The 21,225-nt window shown below is 39.1% G+C and overlaps 1 protein-coding gene across 1 annotated transcript in view; it reads right to left on the minus strand.

Annotated features, from left to right (window-relative positions):
- kif1c (kinesin family member 1C) overlaps positions 1 to 8,066 on the minus strand; it is a 48,311-nt gene extending 40,245 nt beyond the window's left edge. Inside the window, exon 1 of the mRNA XM_036580749.1 lies at positions 7,360 to 8,066. The gene's annotated coding sequence lies outside the window, so the exon portion shown is untranslated. The remainder of the gene's footprint in view (positions 1 to 7,359) is intronic.
- Positions 8,067 to 21,225: the final 13,159 nt, after the last annotated feature.

Genomic DNA, 21,225 nt, shown 5'->3' on the forward strand with positions numbered 1-21,225 from the left:
GCAGCAGCTGCAACACGTTTGTTGGTTTGGGTCTGCTAGTAAAGGAAGAATGCGAGAGTTTGCGACAGTTTACCAAAGTTCGCGAGAGTTCTGAGAGTTCTGAGCTCTGTTCGGTTCAGCGGCAGCTGAAATGTTGAGTAGTGTCTGATCCCTAATCGTTTAGTGTGGATCCCCAATATTTCAGTCGCCCAAAACTCTGCAAAAACCAGTCTGACAGTCTGAGACGCTCAGTCTTTTATACTCTGTTCAGACTTTAAAAGTCATGTAGTGAACCCAAGGCTTAACTGAAGTTTGGGAGGCGGACCCTGCCTGAAGACCCTCCTCCTTCCAAACTAACACACTTCAAATTCACACCTCTACCTTCTATTTCCTGTGACGAAGTATTCACACTCCCTCCACATCTCCTCCCTTCAGTCCTGTCGGTCCTACCAGAGTCCAAAGGGGATCCGGCCTTCGAGCTCCAAGCAGAAGCCGCCCAGAACTCCAGCCCAAGTTCTCAGAGGGTGTTTTCAGACTGGGGCTGTTTCAGCGTCTGAAGTGGACTCAGACTGCCGAGTCATGGTTTTCTGTGCATATGTGAACACAGCAAATGAACTCAGGCCCTCTAAATGGCCCCAAAAATGAACCGAACTGAGACCACCACTCCAGCAGTACATTTGTAGTTCGTTTTGTGGTTTGATTGATTTGTATATTGTGGAAACAAAACGGCCCCCAGTCTGATTTTGCTTTGCTTTACGATGCAGACCTCAAGGCTCAGTGTACACACAGCCGGTCTTCAGCACTTCAGCAGGTAAAAACAGACCAAGGGTCATTTATAAGGTTCTACTCAGGATAAAGTCTGTCCATGGTCTGCAACAAGACAGCAGCTTTGACATATTAAAGCGATAAGATGCGAGAGCCCGCGTGATTTCAGTGTTAAACCTCAGGCTGATCACTGTTTTAGAACTGAACTCTGAATGAAAGAAATTCACTGCTGCTCTCTCAAACACATTACTTCACCGCAGACGCGGATTTTCTCCGGGTGGGGCTCAGTGAGGAACACAGGAGGGTCATTTTTCCACTTTTGCGTGATGCACTTCGGCCAATCGTTTCAGCGCATCCAACAGGAGAGCAGCAGCTTTTTTTTTTTACGAGATAAGATGAGGTTTCTTGTGATGGCGCTGATACGCGTCCAAGACATTCTTTGCTCGGTCTTGATGACGCCACTCTGAGCTCTGCTGTAATGTTCTCAGCTCTGACCCAGAGGGAGCTCTGACCGGTCCCGAGTGATGAGTCTGCGTTTGGAAATGTTCTCAGTGTGTTGTGAAATGACTAAAGCGCTGAGTCAGCGGTGGCAGTTCACTGATATACATTACACTCAGCTACTCTGTGCTTATGGGAAAAATACTTCACCAACACGGAGACTAACAGCAGACGGAGTAAGTGCAAAAGAGAGTGAGAAAGTGAAAGAGTGAGAGAGTGAAAGAGTGAGAGAGTGAGAGAGTGCCTACGGCAGACTGTGAATCAAATCTGCGTGTAATCTTTGGTACAGATTCTTTAAAATCCTGCAGACTATCAATTTGTCAGGAATGCACCTCCGGCTGAACCGCACTGAACACCAGCCTGCAGCAAAAACACGAAAAAGAGGTAGTTAAACACGCCGGAGGAACATCAGACACAGCGTGTGTGGGAGACGTGGAGAGAGAAAGAGAGGAGAGGAATAGAGAGAAAAAGAGAAAAGAGGAGAGGGAAAAAGAGGAGAGAAAAGAAAAAAGAGAAAAGAGGAGAGGACAGGAGAGAAAAAGAGAAGAGAGGAGAGAAGAAGAGAAAAGAGGAGAGGACAGGAGAGAAAAAGAGAAGAGAGGAGAGAAGAAGAGAAAAGAGGAGAGGACAGGAGAGAAAAAGAGAAGAGAGGAGAGGAGAATAGAAAAGAGGAGAGGACTGAAGAGAAAAAGAGAAGAGAGGAGAAAAGAGGAGAGGACAGGAGAGAAAAAGAGAAGAGAGGAGAGAAGAAGAGAAAAGAGGAGAGGACAGGAGAGAAAAAGAGAAGAGAGGAGAAAAGAGGAGAGGACAGGACAGAGAAAAAGAGAAGTGAGGAGAGGAGAAGAGAAAAGAGGAGAGGACAGGAGAGAAAAAGAGAAGAGAGGAGAGGAGAAGAGAAAAGAGGAGAGGACAGGAGAGGAAAAGAGAAGAGAGGAGAGGAGAAAAGAGGAGAGGACAGGAGAGAAAAAGGGAAAAAAAGGAGAGGAGGGGAAAGGAGAGGAAAAGACAGGAGAAAAGACGAGAGGACAAGAGAGAAAAATAGAAGAGGAAAGGAGAGAAGAGAAGACGACGAAAGGGCAGAGAAGAAGAGAAAAGAGGAGAGGAGAGAAAAAGAGAAAAGAGAAGAGGAGTGAAGAGAAAAGAGAAGAGGAGAGAAGAAAAAAGGAGAGGAAAAGAGGAGAAAAGATGAGACAACAAGAGAGAAAAAGAGAAGAGGAAAGGTGAGAAGAGAAGAAGAGGAAAGAGCAGAGAAAAGAGGAGAGAAGAAGAGAAAAGAGCAGAGAAGAGGAAAAAAGAGGAGAGGAGAGAAGAAGAGAAAAGAGGAGTGAAGAGAAAAGAGGAGAGAAGAAAAAAGGAGATGAGACAAGAAAAAAGAGAGGAGAGAAGAGGAGAGAAAAAGAGAGGAGAAAAGAGGAGAGAGGAAAAAAGGAGAGGAAAAGAGGAGAAAAGTCGAGACAAGAGAAAAAAAGGGAAGAGGAAAGGTGAGAAGAGAAGAAGAGGAAAGAGCAGAGAAAAGAGGAGAGAAGAAGAGAAAAGAGCAGAGAAGAGGAAAAAAAAGGAGAGAAGAAAAAAGGAGAGGAGAGAAGAAGAGAAAAGAGGAGAGAAGAAGAGAAAAGAGGAGAGAAGAAAAAAGGAGAGGTGAGGAGAAGGGGAGAGGGAGAGAGGGAGAGACAGAGAGAGAGAGATGGTCTCGTGTTAGTCTCTGGAATGTCTCTGCCATTATAATCTTTCTATAGTCTCTCTGTAATGAAGAGTGTCTCTCTCTCTCTCTCACACACACACACACACACACACACACACACACACAGGCTTTGGCAATAACCGCATTACCCCAATACCGCGGTCATGTGACTCCTACCGCAGGGTTGAGCTCATTACTGTCTTGACCGCAAATATTATTTATTTATTTATTTATGCTGGTGAAAGTTATAAAACACAATAATCATTATTTAGTTCTCATGACTGACCGTCTTCCATCCTGTGTTCAAGGGATTCTAAACTAACTAAACTGTTCAGCTGCTGGTCACTCCAGATTCACATGTGAGGGAGACGGACAGTCCGTTAAACATACGGTGGGTTTCTCTCATGTCTGATTATTATTAATTATTTCTAGGCGTCGTTATTTGTGATATCTACAGTTAACGTTCAGCTGAATACATACACACAGGCCTCTGTGAGAGGAGCGGAGGACCAGTGTGACAGGAGCGCGAGTCCCTCACTCGACTTTTGCTCTGTCAGACGTCAGTTTTTTCGTCTAAACTTGTCAGCAAAGCAGCAGTTAGTCAGAATCAGGCCGGTACTGCGGTGACAGGACCGTCTGGGTCTCCAGTCTGCTTGCTAAGCTAACCTGAAGTCAGACGCTCAGGTGTCCAAACACTGCAGAACAGGTTTAATTTCACCTTGATTGGGGCCGGAGGGATGGAGGTGCATTGGCGGTAAACTGCCAAACCACAGCAATACGTTGCTTTTTAAACCACGGTAAGAAAAAAATCCACACCATCGCAGCTCTAACACACACACACACACACACACACACACACACACACACACACACACAAAAGTGCCTGAAAGGAGACAAAAGGTTTGAACACTAAACAAAACGGCTGAAACTGTGAACCACAGCAGAACCAGAGGAGCAGAAGGAGGTCAGAGTTCACCTTTCGGCTCAACTCTGTGATGTCATGACTGGACATGTTCAGCAGCTGATCAGGAATGTTTCCCTGAGTGACCAGCATCAGAAACCAAGACCTGAGTGACGCCAAATCTTAAAAAATCCTGATGACATCATTTAATATAGACACAAGTTCAATGGTTTATCCAATGATTTTGAAGGGGAATGAGATGCTGAGGCGTAAACAGAGCGATTCAGAGTGGTTTGGTGTGAAATGGTTCAGATGTCTTTACAGTGGTGGTGATAGGAACCAGGGGTCGCCATGGCTACAACACAAATATAGACATTTTATTTACTATCCAGAACCACCAGTGAACCTACACGAGTCTTCTGAGTTTATATGGAATGTTGATGATGGAAAATAGTGAAAAATCTGAAATAATAAGTTTTCTTTGGGGACTATTTTGCCTCACAGTGCCCTGCATTTGTAATAAAATATATTAAATTATATCAAAACTTATAACTCCTTAACATCCTTTATGTATTGCTCCACCATGAATGGATTAAAATACATTGATTAAAATATATTTTAGACAAAAACGCCGTCACAAAACTATCGTAAAACAGAGTCTCAGACATCAAATTCATAATCATTTCATGTAGTAACTTTCTGTGAGGGAGCTTTTAGAGGCGGACGTCTGGTTCCTATCACCACCACTGTGAACAGTTCTGACTCGGTAAGTTTCTATAGAACAGAGCGTTTCACACCAAACCACTCTGAATGACTCTGTTTACATCTTAACCAGTTAATTATGCAGAATTTTGGAAAAATCAGTTGAATTCCCCTTTAAACTCTAACAGTACAAACTTACTGCAGCACTGGGGGCGGAGCTTACCAGGTTTTTTGGGTTATTTTTAATTACCTCCTATTTTTCTTATTATAAATCGGTTCTCTTCAATAACAAGACTTTCGTGTTCTAACGTTACCTTCGTGCTACACGTCAGAGGCTGCTCATCAGAATATAAAACAATCCACTAATTATCGGTGCTTTTTCCACACTGATACATTCTCAGACATAAAGGTACTAGACTGTCATTGGGTCAGTTCCCCTCCTGTCACTGGGGTTGGACCCTCAAGACTCCATCTCAGTAACTTTAGTCAGGGAACATAACTGAACCATAATCCACTGAAATGATATGTTCTAAGCTGTACTGACTCCACACACCCCGTCTCGTCTCCAGGCTTTTATTTTACTGTTCTGTTTAAAACATTCGGTTATGAAAAGGTACAAATACGAACTTTTCACCTGGAAAAACTTATTTAAGGTTCACAATCAGACCTTAAAACCACTGTTGGAGCTTTGAGGGAACATTTACACTGTTTGTACCTTGATGAACGGAAAATGTACCTGAACAGAACCTTTATTTCTAACAGTGTAGAGATAAATCTGCAGTTATTATAACATTGTACCATTACAGCACATCGTAAAAACATGTATTATGTTGTACTGTATTGTATGCACTGTCACATACTGTACTGTAAACAATCTTAACTTTTATAGTGCTGAATGTTATAATAATAGTAATAATAAGAATAATAATAATAATATCTTTATATGATTACTTATAACTTCCTGTTTTCAGTTTCTTATAATAATATCTCTTCTAAAAAATTGAAAATAAAAAATTAACACATGTAACTATATATATTTACTTATAAATAAGCAAATATTGGCATCGAACAGACGTGTAGAGAATGTTTACGCCACGTTGCGCTGCACTACTGGCCTAAAATGCCTGCATCGTATTTCTTGTACTGCATTTGTAACAATATAGACACAAATAATATATTTCTTTGTAAAGCCGTTCTATCAATATCACAACTTTTATATCTTACAAATGTTTATGTATCGACATCAACAGATATGTGCATGAAAAATATTGGATTCTGCGTCGGCCCACAAACCCCATATCCCCTCTCGTACAGAACATTTTCAGGCACTCCTTATTTTTCTGCTGTATTGAGACACTATAATACCGAATCGAACTGAATTATCAATATTGGCCACTATTATCGGCCAACCGATGTATCAGGAGAGCCCTACAGAAACACGAGCAAGAAAACTGACCAGACTAAAAACTATCAGCAGTCCAGGGTACCAGGGCTTTCAAGGGGCCTGTCCAACTAGGGCTGAGCAATGTGACAACATACGTAGATACGGTGATAAATTACGTCACAATACAATTCAGTATGCTTTTCATATGGCGTATATCATCAGTGCTTGTAGACACTGACCAACTGCATGCTTCATTATAAAATTAGTCAATTTAACTATATTTAGTGCAACACAGTATAACAAATCCTGAATAAAATCATTGTATTCAATGTTTTTGTATTTATCACTATTTTTAATTGGTTCCTTTTTCTCTGTTCTAACTAATCAGATGTCTAAAATATCATAACGTACAGTGTATCATGAAAAATTCTTGAAGTATCAATATTGTATTTTGCCATATCGTCCACCTCCATGTCCAATATGACCAAAACACTGAAGACGAGCTGATCTCCGCCAATAATTCCAGACATTTGTTGCGTCAGAAGAACCAACTCAACAGGTCTGAGGAGTAAATAAACCGGCCGAGTGATAAAGAGTTCAGCGTGTCCAGTCAGTCAGCTGATTTAAAGCCAATGGTCATTATCAGCTCACGCAAGCTCCAAGAAGCGATTTCGAGATAAAACAGCTGGATAATTTGGTGCATTAGTGAAACAAGAATCCTCTTATTCTGGTTTTACACTTTCCTTTTCTAATAAATGACTGTAAAGAGAGATTTAGGTTGATCAGGTCTATTTAGGTGTGTGTGTGTGTGTGTATATATATATATATATATACAGATGCAAATGTAGTGTGTGTGTGTGTGTGTGTGTGTATATATATATATATATTTATATATGCATGAGTAAAGAAAACTGGCTCTATAATCATGATACATAATTAAAGGGTTCTTTGCATCATGAAAGGGTTCTTCAGTTTCATGAATAACGTGCTGTAGATAGTTCCATATAGAACCTTTTTGAAAATGGTTCTATATAGCACCCAAAAAGGTTCTTCTATCGTTCTTAGTGAAGAAAATGCTTCTACACAGGACCATCTGCATGCTTAAATGGCCCTTCAAGTTAATGGAGAATGTGTTGTATGTGGTTCTATATAGCACCAAAAAAGGTTCTTCTATTGTGTACAATGTCAAGCTTGTACACAACAGAAAAACCCCTTTTGGTGCTATGTAGAACCATTTTTTAAAAGGTTCTATACAGAACCATATACATTCTCCATCAATCTGAAGACCATTTAGGAGTGCAACTGGTTCTGTTTTGAATCTATGGTTCTAAATAGAACCATTGCTTTTACTAAAGAGCCCTTAAAGAAGTGTCTAAAGTGCGCACACCTATTATATAACCACACTATAGTAGAGTTTCAATGAACTGTTTAAAGCCGGCAGCTACTCACCACGTTTCACAGCACAGCGACTCCAGAACAGAACCGAACGGAACCCGACAGAACACTGAGGGAAACACTAACAATAGCGGCACCAAAAAAAAAGAAAAAAAAGAAAAGAAAACACAGATTAAAGCGCAGTTCGTCCTCAACCAGCAGCACCTGTCGGCTTGAACTCTCTCCACATGGCGGAGAGAGAGAGAGAGAGAGAGAGAGACAGAGGGAGAGAGAGGGAGAGAGAGACAGGGAGAGAGAGAGAGAGAGAGAGAGAGAGAGGGAGAGCGAGAGAGAGAGGAAAGTTGGGTGGAAGTTTTTTTTCCCCCTCCGGTTCGTCCAGACTTCTTCACATCCGAGCCAAAAGAGCCCAGAGGAACAGAACTCGCTCTCCGGTCTCTTTTCTCCGACTATAAACCGCTTTTCCTCGACAAAATGCGGCGTTAAAAAAAAAACACAGCGTCCAAAATGTGACCTATCCCAAATCACTGTGACTCACACCTCTACGAAAGAGGAAAAACTTGACCAAATCCAGCGTCAACTCACTTCTTTCCTCAAAGAAAACGGCCAAATAAATCCTTAAAAAGTGTTAAAAGGTGACGACGCGACTTTTAAGTAGTTTACAACAGTAAAAACGATGAAAATAAAACCGGAGAGGGGGAAAAAGTCGCCGGTGTCTTGGGCCCTGCCTGCTCTCTCCCCGGTAGATCCCTCCGCTGCCACATTATTTGTTTCCCCACCCGTATTCGGGAAACGCCCCGCCCCTCCTGCGCTGTGATTGGCTGGTGGTTCATCGTCACAAGCATTCCGCTGTTCAGGATGCTTTGAACTTTAAGAATAATACCTGTAAAACTACTACTAAAAATAACGATAAAAATAAATTATTATTATTATTATTATTATTATTATTATTATTATTATTATTATCGTTATTAGTTCATGTGATTGTTGCGCTGCATTGATCATACAAACCTAAATTTGCCATGTTTATAAAGTAATAAAGCAAATACTGAACTGAATTTAAAGGCTGGGACGTTTCTTAAAGCTCTTTTAGCCAATCACAGCGCAGGAGGGCGGGCTTGTGGAACATTTTGCGGAATGAGTGACGTTGCACTTTCTTTTTTAACACACTTTCTCTTGTTTTAAGAATTTAAGAAACGCCAGAAGTTCCACCACTGAATATCTTTGCATTTTTTCCACTTTGTTTTTGTAAAAATAAAATGATAAAAAAAAAAACAACTTCTAGCCAATCCCAGATCCCAGCGAGAAGGGGCGTTTCTATGGAATGAGGTGACGTAGATGACTTTGTTTATTCATTGTTTTTTATTTTTTAATTATTTATTATTTGGCTCACTTCTTTTCACTTCGCCAGTGAGCTTCCCTTCCTTTTTCGGTTCTTGTAAAAATAAAAATAAACCGAAATAGAGAACTAGTGGCCGCTCGCAATCCAGGGGGGCGGGGCTTGTCGGAATACGGGTGGGGAGACACAAACCCCGCTCAGTATGCTGGTATCCGGCAGTGGTCAGTGTCATTTTCGTAAAAGGGGGAGGGAGGAAAGGTGTGTGTGTGGGGGGGGGGTGTTAAAGTGACAGCAGAGGGGTCTGTTAATAGAGCTCCTCGTCATCCTGACTAACACGTCACCTCTCTCCAAAAAAAGAAGCTGTGCTAGAGTAAGGAAAGGGAGGAGCGCTGAATGGGACCCAAACCAGTGATGAAACACTTGTTGATGATGGTTTCTAATATTAGCTTCTATTGACACAAAGAAGATAGTAATTGGAATATATATATATATATATATATATATATATATATAGAGAGAGAGAGAGAGAGAGAGAGAGCGCTATAAGTGGATTATATAACAATAACTGGTATGAGAGCTGCGCCACTGAGTATGTTTACTTAATGTGCACTTAATAATCTGATAACTACAGAAAACTAAAATATCTCTGCTGTCAGAACAAAACCTCGTATCTCCAAATCCGTAATTTTACAGGAGAAGGAAAAAACATACTTTACTTTTAATATAAGTCAGTGGAACCAGACTTCTTTCCACGTAATTCTGAGCTGTTTGTTTTGGTCCATTCATCATGAAATTTACATACAATGTAAAGAGCAGCAGGTATTTTCAGATTAGGTCATAAACTAAAAAATGACAAAAAAGGACAAAAAAGGTTTTATTTTTATATGTATATTATATTATATATATAAATATATATATATATATATATATATATATAGTGCCAAAAAGTGTTCTTTGGCTTGTAGCAATAGTGGAATGCTTTTGGTGCTGTAGAACCATTTTCAAAAAGGTTTTGTATAGAACCATCTGCAGCACATTCTCCATCACTCTGAAGAGCCCTTTCCCGATGCAAAGAACCCCCTTATCATGCAAAGGGTTCTTTGAGTGTTCCTGGTTCTATATGGAACCATTCCCTTTACTAAAGAATCCTTGAAGAACCATCTCTTTTAAGAGTGTACACTCTTAGCAAAAGGGGTTCTACATAGTACCAAAAAAGGGTAGCAATAGTGGAACGCTTTTGGTGCTATATAGAACCATTTCCAAAACGGTTTTGTATGGAACCATCTGCAACACATTCTTCATCAGTCTAAAGAACCCATTCCCAATGCAAAGAACCATTTAATCACCCAAAGTGTTATTTGAGTGTTGCTGGTTTGATGCAGAACCGCTCCCCTTTACTGAAGAACCCTTGAAAAACCTTTTTTTAAGTGTAGCAATTAAGTGTTAATAAAATATTTAACTGTGCAGTAATTTGTCCAGGAGTGTCCAAACTTTTGCATGAGACATTTGCTCCCTGTACACCTTAAAAAAGATGGTTCTTCAAGGGTTCTTTAGTAAAGACAGTGGTTCTATTTAGAATCATAAATTCTATATAGAACAATTTGCATCCTGAAATCGTTCTTTGCATGGTTAGACGGTTCTTCAAATTGATGGAGAATGTGTTGTGCACACTCTAAGCAGAAAGGGTTCTATGTAGAACTACATCTACAGCACATTCTCCATCGATATGAAGAACGCTTTCACAATGCAAAGAACCCTTCATTCAGGCAAAGAGTGCTTTGAGTGTTCACGGCTCAATATAGAACCATTTTCTTAACTAAAGAATCCTTGAAGAACCTTCTTAGCGTGTGGTTCTATATCGCACCAAAACTTGTTATGATGTTAAGCTTGTAACAGTACCAGAACCCTTGTTGGTGCTATAGAGAACCATTTTCAAAAAGGTTCTATGTACATACAACACATCCTCCACCAATTTCTCCACGTGAAAAGCCTTTTAAACATCAAAATTGTTCTATATAGAACAAAACAGAACAGAACCATTGTCTTGACTAAAAAAACCCTTGAAGAACCAAGTATGTACAGTAATATTATACAGCTGTGTTGTATATAATTATAGAAGTATTAATGCAGCACTATGATAATGTTATTGGTTTGTATAGCGTTAGTTCAGATCTTTTTTTGTAATAATTTAACGATTTTAACCTTTATGCGCGCGTGCGCTTTATTTTCACCGCGCGCGCGTTAATTCTGAATACGCTTTCGTTTTGTGAGGGACTTTAGCTTAGCTTAGCCTGTAGCTCAGCTTCTCATTTAGCCTGCTAATTGCGTCCAGCTCGAGTCAGTGGGTTTATAATAGCCCACAGAAATTAATCAAACAATCAAAAAACAATATTAAGACATTTAACCGCATATTATTTATCTGTGGAGAGAGAACCGGCTTTGCTAACGCCCCGTTAGCTACGCGATGCTAGCGAACCTAAGTAGTTGTTGCTAGGTAACAGTTTTAGTACGTTTGTTCTGCCGAGATGTGGCACCAGTGGAGCTCAAATGGACTCCAGTCACCAGAGAACGAACCAGAAACGGAGGAAAATGACCCGTTTCTCTCTTTCGCAACGTAAGTCGTTTTAATTCATTGTTTTTGTACAACAGTGAAATAGGTTAAGATGATGAAGGAAAGCGCAACGAGGCTTCATATTCGCCTATTTCTTGTTCGAGTTTTCCCGTTCCACCTTAAATGATGCAGAAGGTCTATTCTGGCGTATCAGGCCTGAGGCGCCAGTACATAGATATAATATCTAGATGCTGCGTTGGGTCCAGTCAGGCGCGTCAACGGCGCCGCCATTTTAGGGCGGTCAACATAGCTACTGGACGGCATTCAGTACCATTACAGAGTGGCAGTTTCAGAAAGATACTGTCCAAAATTACACTATTTCAGGAATATTACTCTCAGAAAGTGGCATAGGATTATATAACGGAGGGAACGCCATGATCTACACTCATGTCTGTGTGATGTGTATTGTTTGTGTGGTGTTTATGTAGATATGGCCGTGTGGTTGGTGAGGAACAGAGAACCTGTTGGTGTGATTGTTTTTCCTCTGGTTTTATATGAAGCTTATTTCATTTAATAGTCTATTCAGGGGGTCTTAACTTGATGTAGTAGTTATTTATGTACAGTGATGGTTAAAGCTTTGTAGCTCGGTAAGTTACAGCATTCCTTAATCCGTGTAGATATTCATAATAGATTAGCGTTAGCAACTTCTTACACGAAGCTGAAGTTAGCTTCTTATTTGCCAGCGTCTAGTTCGAACTTTCCTGTTCCACCTTAAATGGTGCAGCTTCAGGCACCAGAAAGTGGAACCATTTAAAGTGGAACGGGAAAACTCGAACAGCAGACTGAATACTTTCCTGCTGGTCCGGACGGCTAATTATCACGGTCAGGTATTAAAGTAATAAAAGCTACCGAGACCAGATCCGTGCAGCCCAGATTAATCTGTGTCTGAGGATTATAACTAAACAGATTTGGTTAAAATCGGTTGAGTAGTAAGGAAGTTGTGGCTGATTTAATTCTGAGACTCTCATTCTTAGACTCTCAGTACAAGTGAATCTGTTTACAAGCGGATCTTGACCTCTCCAACATGGCGGACGCGCAGACGTATCGCCTCAGATAGAGAACAACAGACAACGCAGTATATAGGCATGTATGTCTATGCCAGAATGTAACTGCTGCAACATTTAAGGTGGAACGGCCAAAATACAAACAAAAAGCTGGCTTCACCTTCGTGAAAGTGCAGAACTACGCCATCTGCTGGTTGCGTTCAAAATATTTTTGAATCGCCATTCATTTCGCCGTAGGGAATTTTTAACAACGTATTAAAAATCACTTAAAGCTGGAACGTTTGTGAAGCAGTCATTTTGCGACTGAACAAACACAGGACCAATGAATTAAATGTAATAGCACGATATTGCGCTAAGTAATATAACCGTAAAGGAGCAAAATACAATTGAACTACAAATCCCATGGCTCAGTGCCTGCGCTGCTGGGCGAGATGTGTAGTAGTGATGTCATCCACGCGACAGATTTTGTAGTCCGTTTGGCAGAAAAGCTCATTTTGAACGCTCTAACCACCCGTACGCATATATGTGTATATATATATATAGTACTGTTACTATGTTATGTGTTTGCTTTTGAATATTTATATATATAATATTTTAATGTGTCTGGGAACAATATTCTTATTTATTTCATATTTTAATGCTTTTGCTTGCAATGTGCATGTATTAAGAGTTATGCTTTGTAGTTGAACTAATTTTAACTTCATTAGGATGTCTGTGGAAGAAACAAGGGTGCTTAAAAATCTTATATAACATGAAGCTAGCATATATGAGTAATATATGCCATCTATGTATGAATAATGTTTTCTGTCATATATTGTTGAATATGTGTTGCACGTAAATGTCTGTATATGTTGATGTATGGTGGAAATACGCGTCACATATTTGAAAATTTCAAATAAGTTGGCATGTATGTCACATAAATGTCCATATGTGACAAATATAAGCTGCATTATAGATGAACCCATATATGATAATATATGTAATGCTTTTGAAATCCATATATTGTCATGCATTAGATTTTCTTATGGTCGCCGTCATTCACATTTATTTGTGAGTTTGTTGCGCCCCCTGCAGGCGATCAAGAGCAGTACACCGTCGGCAGGAGAGCAGCTCTCGGCCTCCAGCACTCAGCCAGTATGATGATGCCTTTTGGCACAAAGTCCTCCAAAATCCCAGGTAGGTCTGTCTGTGTAAAGTTTACAGGATATTGTTTAAAGTCATATACAGGTGAGTAGTAACGCACTCACAGTTAGACGTGACAGTGTAGATGGATTTGAGTCTCAGTGCCAATATTTTTGTCTTGATATGGGCTCTATAATTATTCAAAGACTCAAAGAGTGTGTTTTTATTTTGGCAGTGAGGAATCTTTCAGCTGTGATCCATTAAACAAGCTCTTCACTGCGCCTGCTGAGCTGGTCAGAACAGTTTCCTATGAAAAGATTTACATTATTTAATAATGTAGTACTGATCAAAAGTTTGGAATCACTTTCATATTATTAATGGTTGTCATTTTATTCAATTATAACTTATACAGTGTAGATTGAAATACTGTACGCTAGAAACCAGACAGTTTTTTTGAGTTTAGTTCAGTATTTCAAGTTTATATCAAGCAGATATTAAATGATAAGTAATATACTGTAATTACATAATTTAATTAATTATATTTACACTAATGAAGTGTTAAAGAATAATAGGTTGATCTACCTCAACATAAATGAGCACTTTTATGTTAATATTGTTAGGTTTTTATTCTGGGTAATAATATTATTAGATTTTAATTCTAAATATGAATTTTATTCAGTTTTTATTCTGGTAATAATATTATTAGTGTTTTATTCTGTGTAATAATATTATTTTATATTTGTCCAGAATATTAACTTTATTCAGGTTTTATTCTGCATATTAATTTTATTAGATATTATTTAAGATGTTAATTTAATTACGTTTTTATTAAGTATGTTTGAGTATTAATATTATTAGATTTTTATTCAAGGTATTAATATTATTACTTTTTTTTTGGATATTAATTATATATAAATAGTTTTATTCAGGGTATCAATTTTATTAGAACTTAATTCTGAATAATCAGAACTATATTCTGAGTATTAATTAAATTTGAACTTCATTTGAGAAATAAATTTTATTAAAATTTTATTCTGGATATTTTGATTAGAAATTCATTTTGAATCTTCATATTATTTGAAATCCATTCTGATTTAAATTGTATTTTTTATTTTTAATTTGATGTTCTGCAGCTTTCTCAGTCATTTCAGAATCTTCTAGAGCTCTGTTTGTCACTGTGGACTCGTCTAACATCAATACATTTTTATTTACAGCCATTTATTTATTAACTGATTATCTGAAAGCTGTGAAGTTGTTCAGGACGAGCAGATTAGACTCATTTTATACAGTATACAGCTGCACCCAGACTGGTTTTATATTATTAAACAGTGATTCCAAAGTTTTAAAGTCAGTAATCAACTCAGTACAGAGAGTTACAACTTCCTGCTGTTATATCATTTGGTAATAACTTGTAACAGTGTAGTCTGAAATATTCTAATAACATTGTAATAATATAAACCACATAAGAATGTGTTTTTAATGGAGCGTGTATGTAATGACTAGTGCAGGTGAGAATGTGATCTGTTTACCTGGTCAGGTGTGTGGTCACACTGGAAGCGGCTGTCTGGAGAAGCTGCCGTCTCCGGCGATGCTGATGAGAAAAAAGGGGAAGAAAAGAGGAGGAGCTGCAGAGAGACAGACTCCCGCAGTTAAACAGCATATAAGAGAGCTGAGAAGAAAACAAAGCATTATAGACGAGTAAGACAGAGAGAGAGAAAGAGAGAGAGAGACATAGAGAGAAAGGGACAGAGAGAGACAGAGAAGGAGAGAAAGAGAGATAGCAGAAGAGAGCGAGACAGAGATAGAGAGGCATAGAGAGAGACAGAGACAGAAGAAGACAGAAAGAGATAGAGAGAAATAGAGAGAGAGAGACAGAGTGTGACATAGAGAGAGAAATAGAGAAAAGGATAGAAAGAGCAAAAGAGAGCGAGAGAGACAGATAGAGAGACATGGAGAGGAAAAGAGACAGATGTAAAGAGACATAAAGAGAAAGAAAAAGAGAGGGAGACTTAAAGAGAGAGAGACAGAGAGAAAGAGAGAGACATAAAGAGAGATTTTGAGATCTTAATTACATTAAAATACAGAATATACAGAGAGAGACGTAAGGAGAGAAACAGTAAGAGAGAGAGCCTTGAAGAGAGAGAAAGAGAGAGAGACAGAGAGAGAGAGATAAGGACAGAAACAGAGAAAGAGAGAGAGAGAGACATAGAGATACAGACAGAGAGAAACAGAGAGACATAAAGAGAGAGACAGAGAGAGAGAGAAAGAAACAGTATGAGAAAGAGCCTTAAAGAGAGAGACAGAGAGAAAGAGAGAGAGACATAGAGATAGAGACAGAGAGAGAGAGATAAGGACAGAAACAGAGAAAGAGAGAGAGAGACAGAGATACAGACAGAGAGAGAGAGAAACAGTATGAGAAAGAGCCTTAAAGAGAGAGAAAGAGAGAGAGACATAGAGATAGAGACAGAGAGAGGTCATAGTGTAAAGTGGAGAGAGTAAAAGGTAGAACCATTAGTGTTACTTAACATGACCAACATTACTATTATTATTAATATTATTATTATTATTAGTAGTAATAATTCTCTTCTAGCTGCATTTTTAGTGTATGAGTTGATCTCCAAATACACTTCTTCTTCTTATTATTATTATTATTATTGTTGTTGTTAATATTATTGTTGTGTTGCAGGTTGATGGGGGAGAAGTGGTGGGGCAGCTCGGTCAGTTCGCGGTCCGAGCGGCAGTGTGAACGTGCTGAAGAAGAGCAGGACATCATCCTGCAGGATGACCACCATCACTCACTACTCACTGACAGCCCCATCAGCCGGGAGGTCAGAGTTCATTTCACTAAAACTTCCGCTTTTAACTTCCGAATTTCCACTGTGTTATAGAGTTTATCATAGTTTATAAATGCTTAAACATTTTTAATGTAAAGGAATTCATTCATTTCCTGAACACAGAACAGCATAAAACATTTTAACACCACTGTTATATTATTAAGAGCTTTTAAACTCGAGTTATAGGAGTTTAAAACGGCGCCTCATGTACATCCATGACGTCAGTGAGTGTGAACAGCCAATGAGCTGCTCTGCTCACCAACCAATCAGCACTCAGTATCAGTCATGCTAACCAATCAACACTCAGTAGCAGTAATGTTAGCATCCTGCTGCCCAAAACCCGTTTGCTGTAGAATAAGGTAACATACAGGTGAGTTTTTTTTTTACTTTTTTAGTGAAATCCATCCTTCTACTTTCTAAAATTAAAGGAAAGTTCTGGTTCAGTGATTAGAAACTATTTTAACTTTTTGGTTTTTATCCGTTTGGCTCCATTCACCCCCATTCACTGAGGACTCGCTCACGGGCGCCCTCTGCTGTTTTGCAGTCCTGTCTTTGAAATAACGGGGGAAATAAACTTCACTGAGCCTTCCTGGCCCATCCAGCATCAATCAGCGTCAGAACCAAAGTTTGTACAGCTCCAGTCTTCCCTTTTTGGATTCTTCTCTTTTTGGATTCTTCTCTTTTTGGATGCATTTGGTCAAAAACCAAATGCAGAAGCTCCAAAGTGAGAGCACAGTGTAAAGCAGAACAGGAGCTGAACCAGCACAACAAAGTGAAATTAAGCACAAAAAGGAACTAAATGTTAATTATAAAAACGTAACTGAAGAAAAAGTAGATTACTTTACTCGCTGATGTACTGGAGTACAAGTAACATTTTGAACTGAGTAACTGAGTAACTTACAAGTTTTGTAGTAGACACTGAGTAATACAGCAGTGCTGGAAAATGTTTCAACAATAATAATATGGATACTTGGATACGAAGCAGGACAGCTAACCAGTGTAACTGACACAAAATTGGGGTGATGTGAGCTGATTTTTTGACAGAGGATTTTAGCAGCTGGCGAATTGTTTTGTAAAGAACACCAAGGAGAAGGGCATGGCAGTCGCCTAAGCGGGACGATATGAAAGCATAAACCGGAGATTCACTGTCTTTTTTATGAAGAGAAGTGGGTGAAGGCGAGCAATATTGCTTTTGACCAAAGTCTTGGCTCGAAAAACCCTTCAAATTTGTTTGAACTCTTAAAAAGTCATCAAAAATAAATATTGAGAAGCCATATAAAGCAAACAGCACACACAGCTAAGTATGTTTTAACTCAATTATCGAAGTGATCCAGCGTTAAAAAATGTTGGAAAAGGATGTGAAGCAATGCTTTCTGTAACTGGTGTGACGCGTTTGAGCATCAACGATCAAAAAGATTTCCTGTAACTGTTTCCCTTGGAGGAATTCTGCCTCAGCTCAGTGATGTTGGGGGCCTTTCTTGCATCCAGATCCTGCAGTGGCATTTCTTTTGGATTAAAGTCTCGACTTTATGCGAAATTTGTTCTGCGTCTGATTATGTGGTAGCCTTTAGGATTGTTGTCTTGCTGCGAGACCCACCTTCTGTTGAGCGTCAGTCTCAGAGATGGACGCTCTGATATTCTTCTGTAGAGTTTGCTGATACAATCATAGGGCGCATTACAGAAACTTAAGTAAACTTAAGTAAAGATCTGACAGTTCAGATAAGATTTTTCACAAATATATATGTATTTCAGAAGCAAATCTGATCTTAATTTAGGAATTTTATCTTATCTTACAGCATCTTATCTCCAGTTAGGAAATCTTAACCTACTCAGTCAAAATCAACTGTCATGTCAGTTACCTAGCAACCGACAATACATGCACAGCTTAACCATAAGCCTGTGATCAAAATAGTGTCAAAACAAAACTAAAGTGCGATAAACTGGAGATTAAGAATACTGTGAGAGCGCCCCCTGCTGTTTATCAGAGTGTCGCCGCTCCCCAGTTTCAGTCTCCATTTCCCAAACTCTTTAGCCGAGCGCGCTAACGTTACTCCTCCTAATAAACAGACACACGTTCAGCTCCGTCTCCTCATTATTCACCACCATCACTGTAATATTTCATCATCAACATTAACACACGAAGGTAATCAGAGGGGCGGTGGAGATCGAGTCTGCAGCGTCTGAGATCTTTAAAACGCAGAGTTAGAAAAGAAAATCATCTCACAGTGAAAGCAGCGTTTTACAGTAGAAATAAATGGAGCTCATTATGCTGGTAGTGAACTATGCTGCTGACACAGCTGCCTAAAAACCATAGAAACGGACCTTAAACAGAAGTGAGGACCCTGTTGGGGTTCATCCTAAAGTTAGGACAGGATTTAGGAGGTTTAGTCTAGTTAGGATGTTTGTGTGATGCTGTTTTCTTATCTGGAGTTAATGATGAGATTATGAAGTTAGGAACTGTTATTCTGTAATAGATACTGTCCTAAATTTAGTCCTAACTGAAGTTGTCATAGTAACTAGACAGATAATATTTCAAAGTTAAGATGTTTCAGTAATATAGCCCCAGAATTCATAGCTCCATTAATGAAAGCAAGCTGTCCTGGTCCTGTGGCAACAGAAAAGCCCCAAACTGTGATACTACCACTACCATGTTTCAACACCATATAAGCCAAAATGTTCTCTTTTAGGACATGTTAAGACATGTAGGCCTCAATATGGTGTACATGTCTAATACAGTTTAAATATGTTGTATAAACTAAGCAAAATACTTTATTTATTATTTAAAAAAGACAAAATAACTCTACTAGTAGGTTGTCGGTTTTGTGGTGGCATCAAATGATTGTGTAATTCTATGTGTATGCCATTAATCCTTCAGAACTTTAGTTAGGGTGTGACGTTACTCAAGAGAAAAACATTGCTTTCTGTTGAACTGAGTGCAGTGCAACCACATGGCATCACAGTCCCACAGTGGCGTCCTACTAGTAGAGGTCACTTTTTTTCATAATAAACAAAACATTTCCGTTTGGTTTATACATCATATTTTAATAGTATTGGACAGGTTGACTATTTTAAGCCGTACACGTGGTAACAGTCTGGATTACGTTTAAGAGTAATGCTTAAATAAATACCATCCAGGTGGTTAAACAGTATATAAGGCTGTTTTTATTTTTAGCTAAAGTTATATTTATAGTTTTTCCAGTTTATAATAAATGTTTTATGATTTTTTATGTTCTAGAATGTGTTTAGCGGCTGTCAGCAGCTGCTTGACCTCGCTCCTGGAGGAAATCCAATGATGTCCTTCACTGTGGGTGGAACGGCGCACAGAGAAATTCAGAGAAACTGGGAGCGGCCTGGCGTGTCCCACGCTGAATTCTGGGGGTTTGGCTATAATATTGAGGAGTAACAGTGTTTTACAGGTACTGTCCACTTTATTAGAAACTCCAACCTTATAGCTCAGTACAGACTATAGCTTATCTGTTGCTGTACGGCTGTTGTACAGCTGCTGTTGACCTGATCATTTTTGGGTGGAGGTCCACTCTCAGCTCAATGAAGCAGTTTTTGCTGAGGTTTTTACACGTCAAAGGTTGATAACGGACTACCGCCCAAAAATATCCAGACAGGAGTGGCCCAACAGATGAGCTGCAGTAGGATAGCAAGGTGGAGGGAGTAATTTCTAATAAAGTGACTGTGTTTAACGTTTTACTTTCTAAGTTGCAATGAAATATTTTACCATTTTGACGTTTATAAATGTTAATGAACATTTTATTAATGTATTTGCGACTCACACAGTGATATTAACTAATATTAACTGATATTTTTTCCTGTTTAATACAACCACACATTTATCTGTTATCTTTGGCTGTAATTTTAGCTACAACAATTATTGCTGTTTGGTATTTGTTATATTTTTTGTGTGTTTACAGATGATATGTTGATTATTTGATATTTATTGTGCTAAAAGTTTACAGTTTTGTCTCGGTTTGCATGTACAACAAATTTTAAAACTGCATTCCTTGATATCTTTAAAAAGACTGAAAAAAGTCTCTGCTTTGGCAGCAAAAAAACACAAAATTCAGGAAATAAAAAAGCAAAAAATGTGAGGCAGTGTTGTGAAACTGATTGTTAATTCACTGATTCACTATCCTGTTTTAGCAACACACTCATTGCTTTCCTCCCTCTTTTTGCATTTCTCTACTGCACTTGGATGACTTTATTACATTTTTTCTCTCAACACCCAGAAAATCACACTTCAGAAGCTCCTTTCCAAAATTTAGGTACCACTTAACTGCCTTTTTTACACCAGTCTGTCTTCACGAGGTTGTCATCACATAAAGTCACGCCACAGTTTTGTGCATAAACTCTCCCCAAAACCAAAATGCAATACAAACATTCTCTCAAAATTAAGCCAAATCTTTAACCTTGTATTACACCGATCAGGCATAACATTATGACCACCTCGTTTCTACACTCATTGTCCATTTTATCAGCTCCACTTACTATATAGGTGCACTTTGTAGTTCTACAGTTACAGACTGTAGTCCATCTGTTTCTCTGATACTTTGTTAGCCCCCTTTTACCCTGTTCTTCAGCGGTCAGGACCCCCATAGACCCTCACAGAGCGGGTACTATTTGGGTGGTGGGTCATTCTCAGCACTGCAGTAACACTGACGTGGTGGTGGTGTGTTAGTGTGTGTTGTGCTGGTCTGAGTGGATCAGACACAGCAGTGCTGCTGGAGTTTTTAAACACCTCAGTGTCACTGCTGGACTGAGAATAGTCCACCAACCAAAAATATCCAGCCAACAGCAAGAGATGAGCTATCGTCTTTCTACAGGGTGGACCAACAATGCAGGTGCATAGTGGACAGTGAGTGGACACAGTGTTTAAAAACTCCAGCAGCACTGCTGTGTCTGATCCACTCGCACCAGCACAACACACACTAACACACCACCACCACGTCAGTGTCACTGCAGTGCTGAGAATGATCCACCACCCAAATAGTACCTGCTCTGTGA

The sequence above is a fragment of the Colossoma macropomum genome, unplaced genomic scaffold (assembly GCF_904425465.1).
Source record: "Colossoma macropomum unplaced genomic scaffold, Colossoma_macropomum, whole genome shotgun sequence".
In the NCBI taxonomy this organism is placed as follows: domain Eukaryota; kingdom Metazoa; phylum Chordata; class Actinopteri; order Characiformes; family Serrasalmidae; genus Colossoma; species Colossoma macropomum.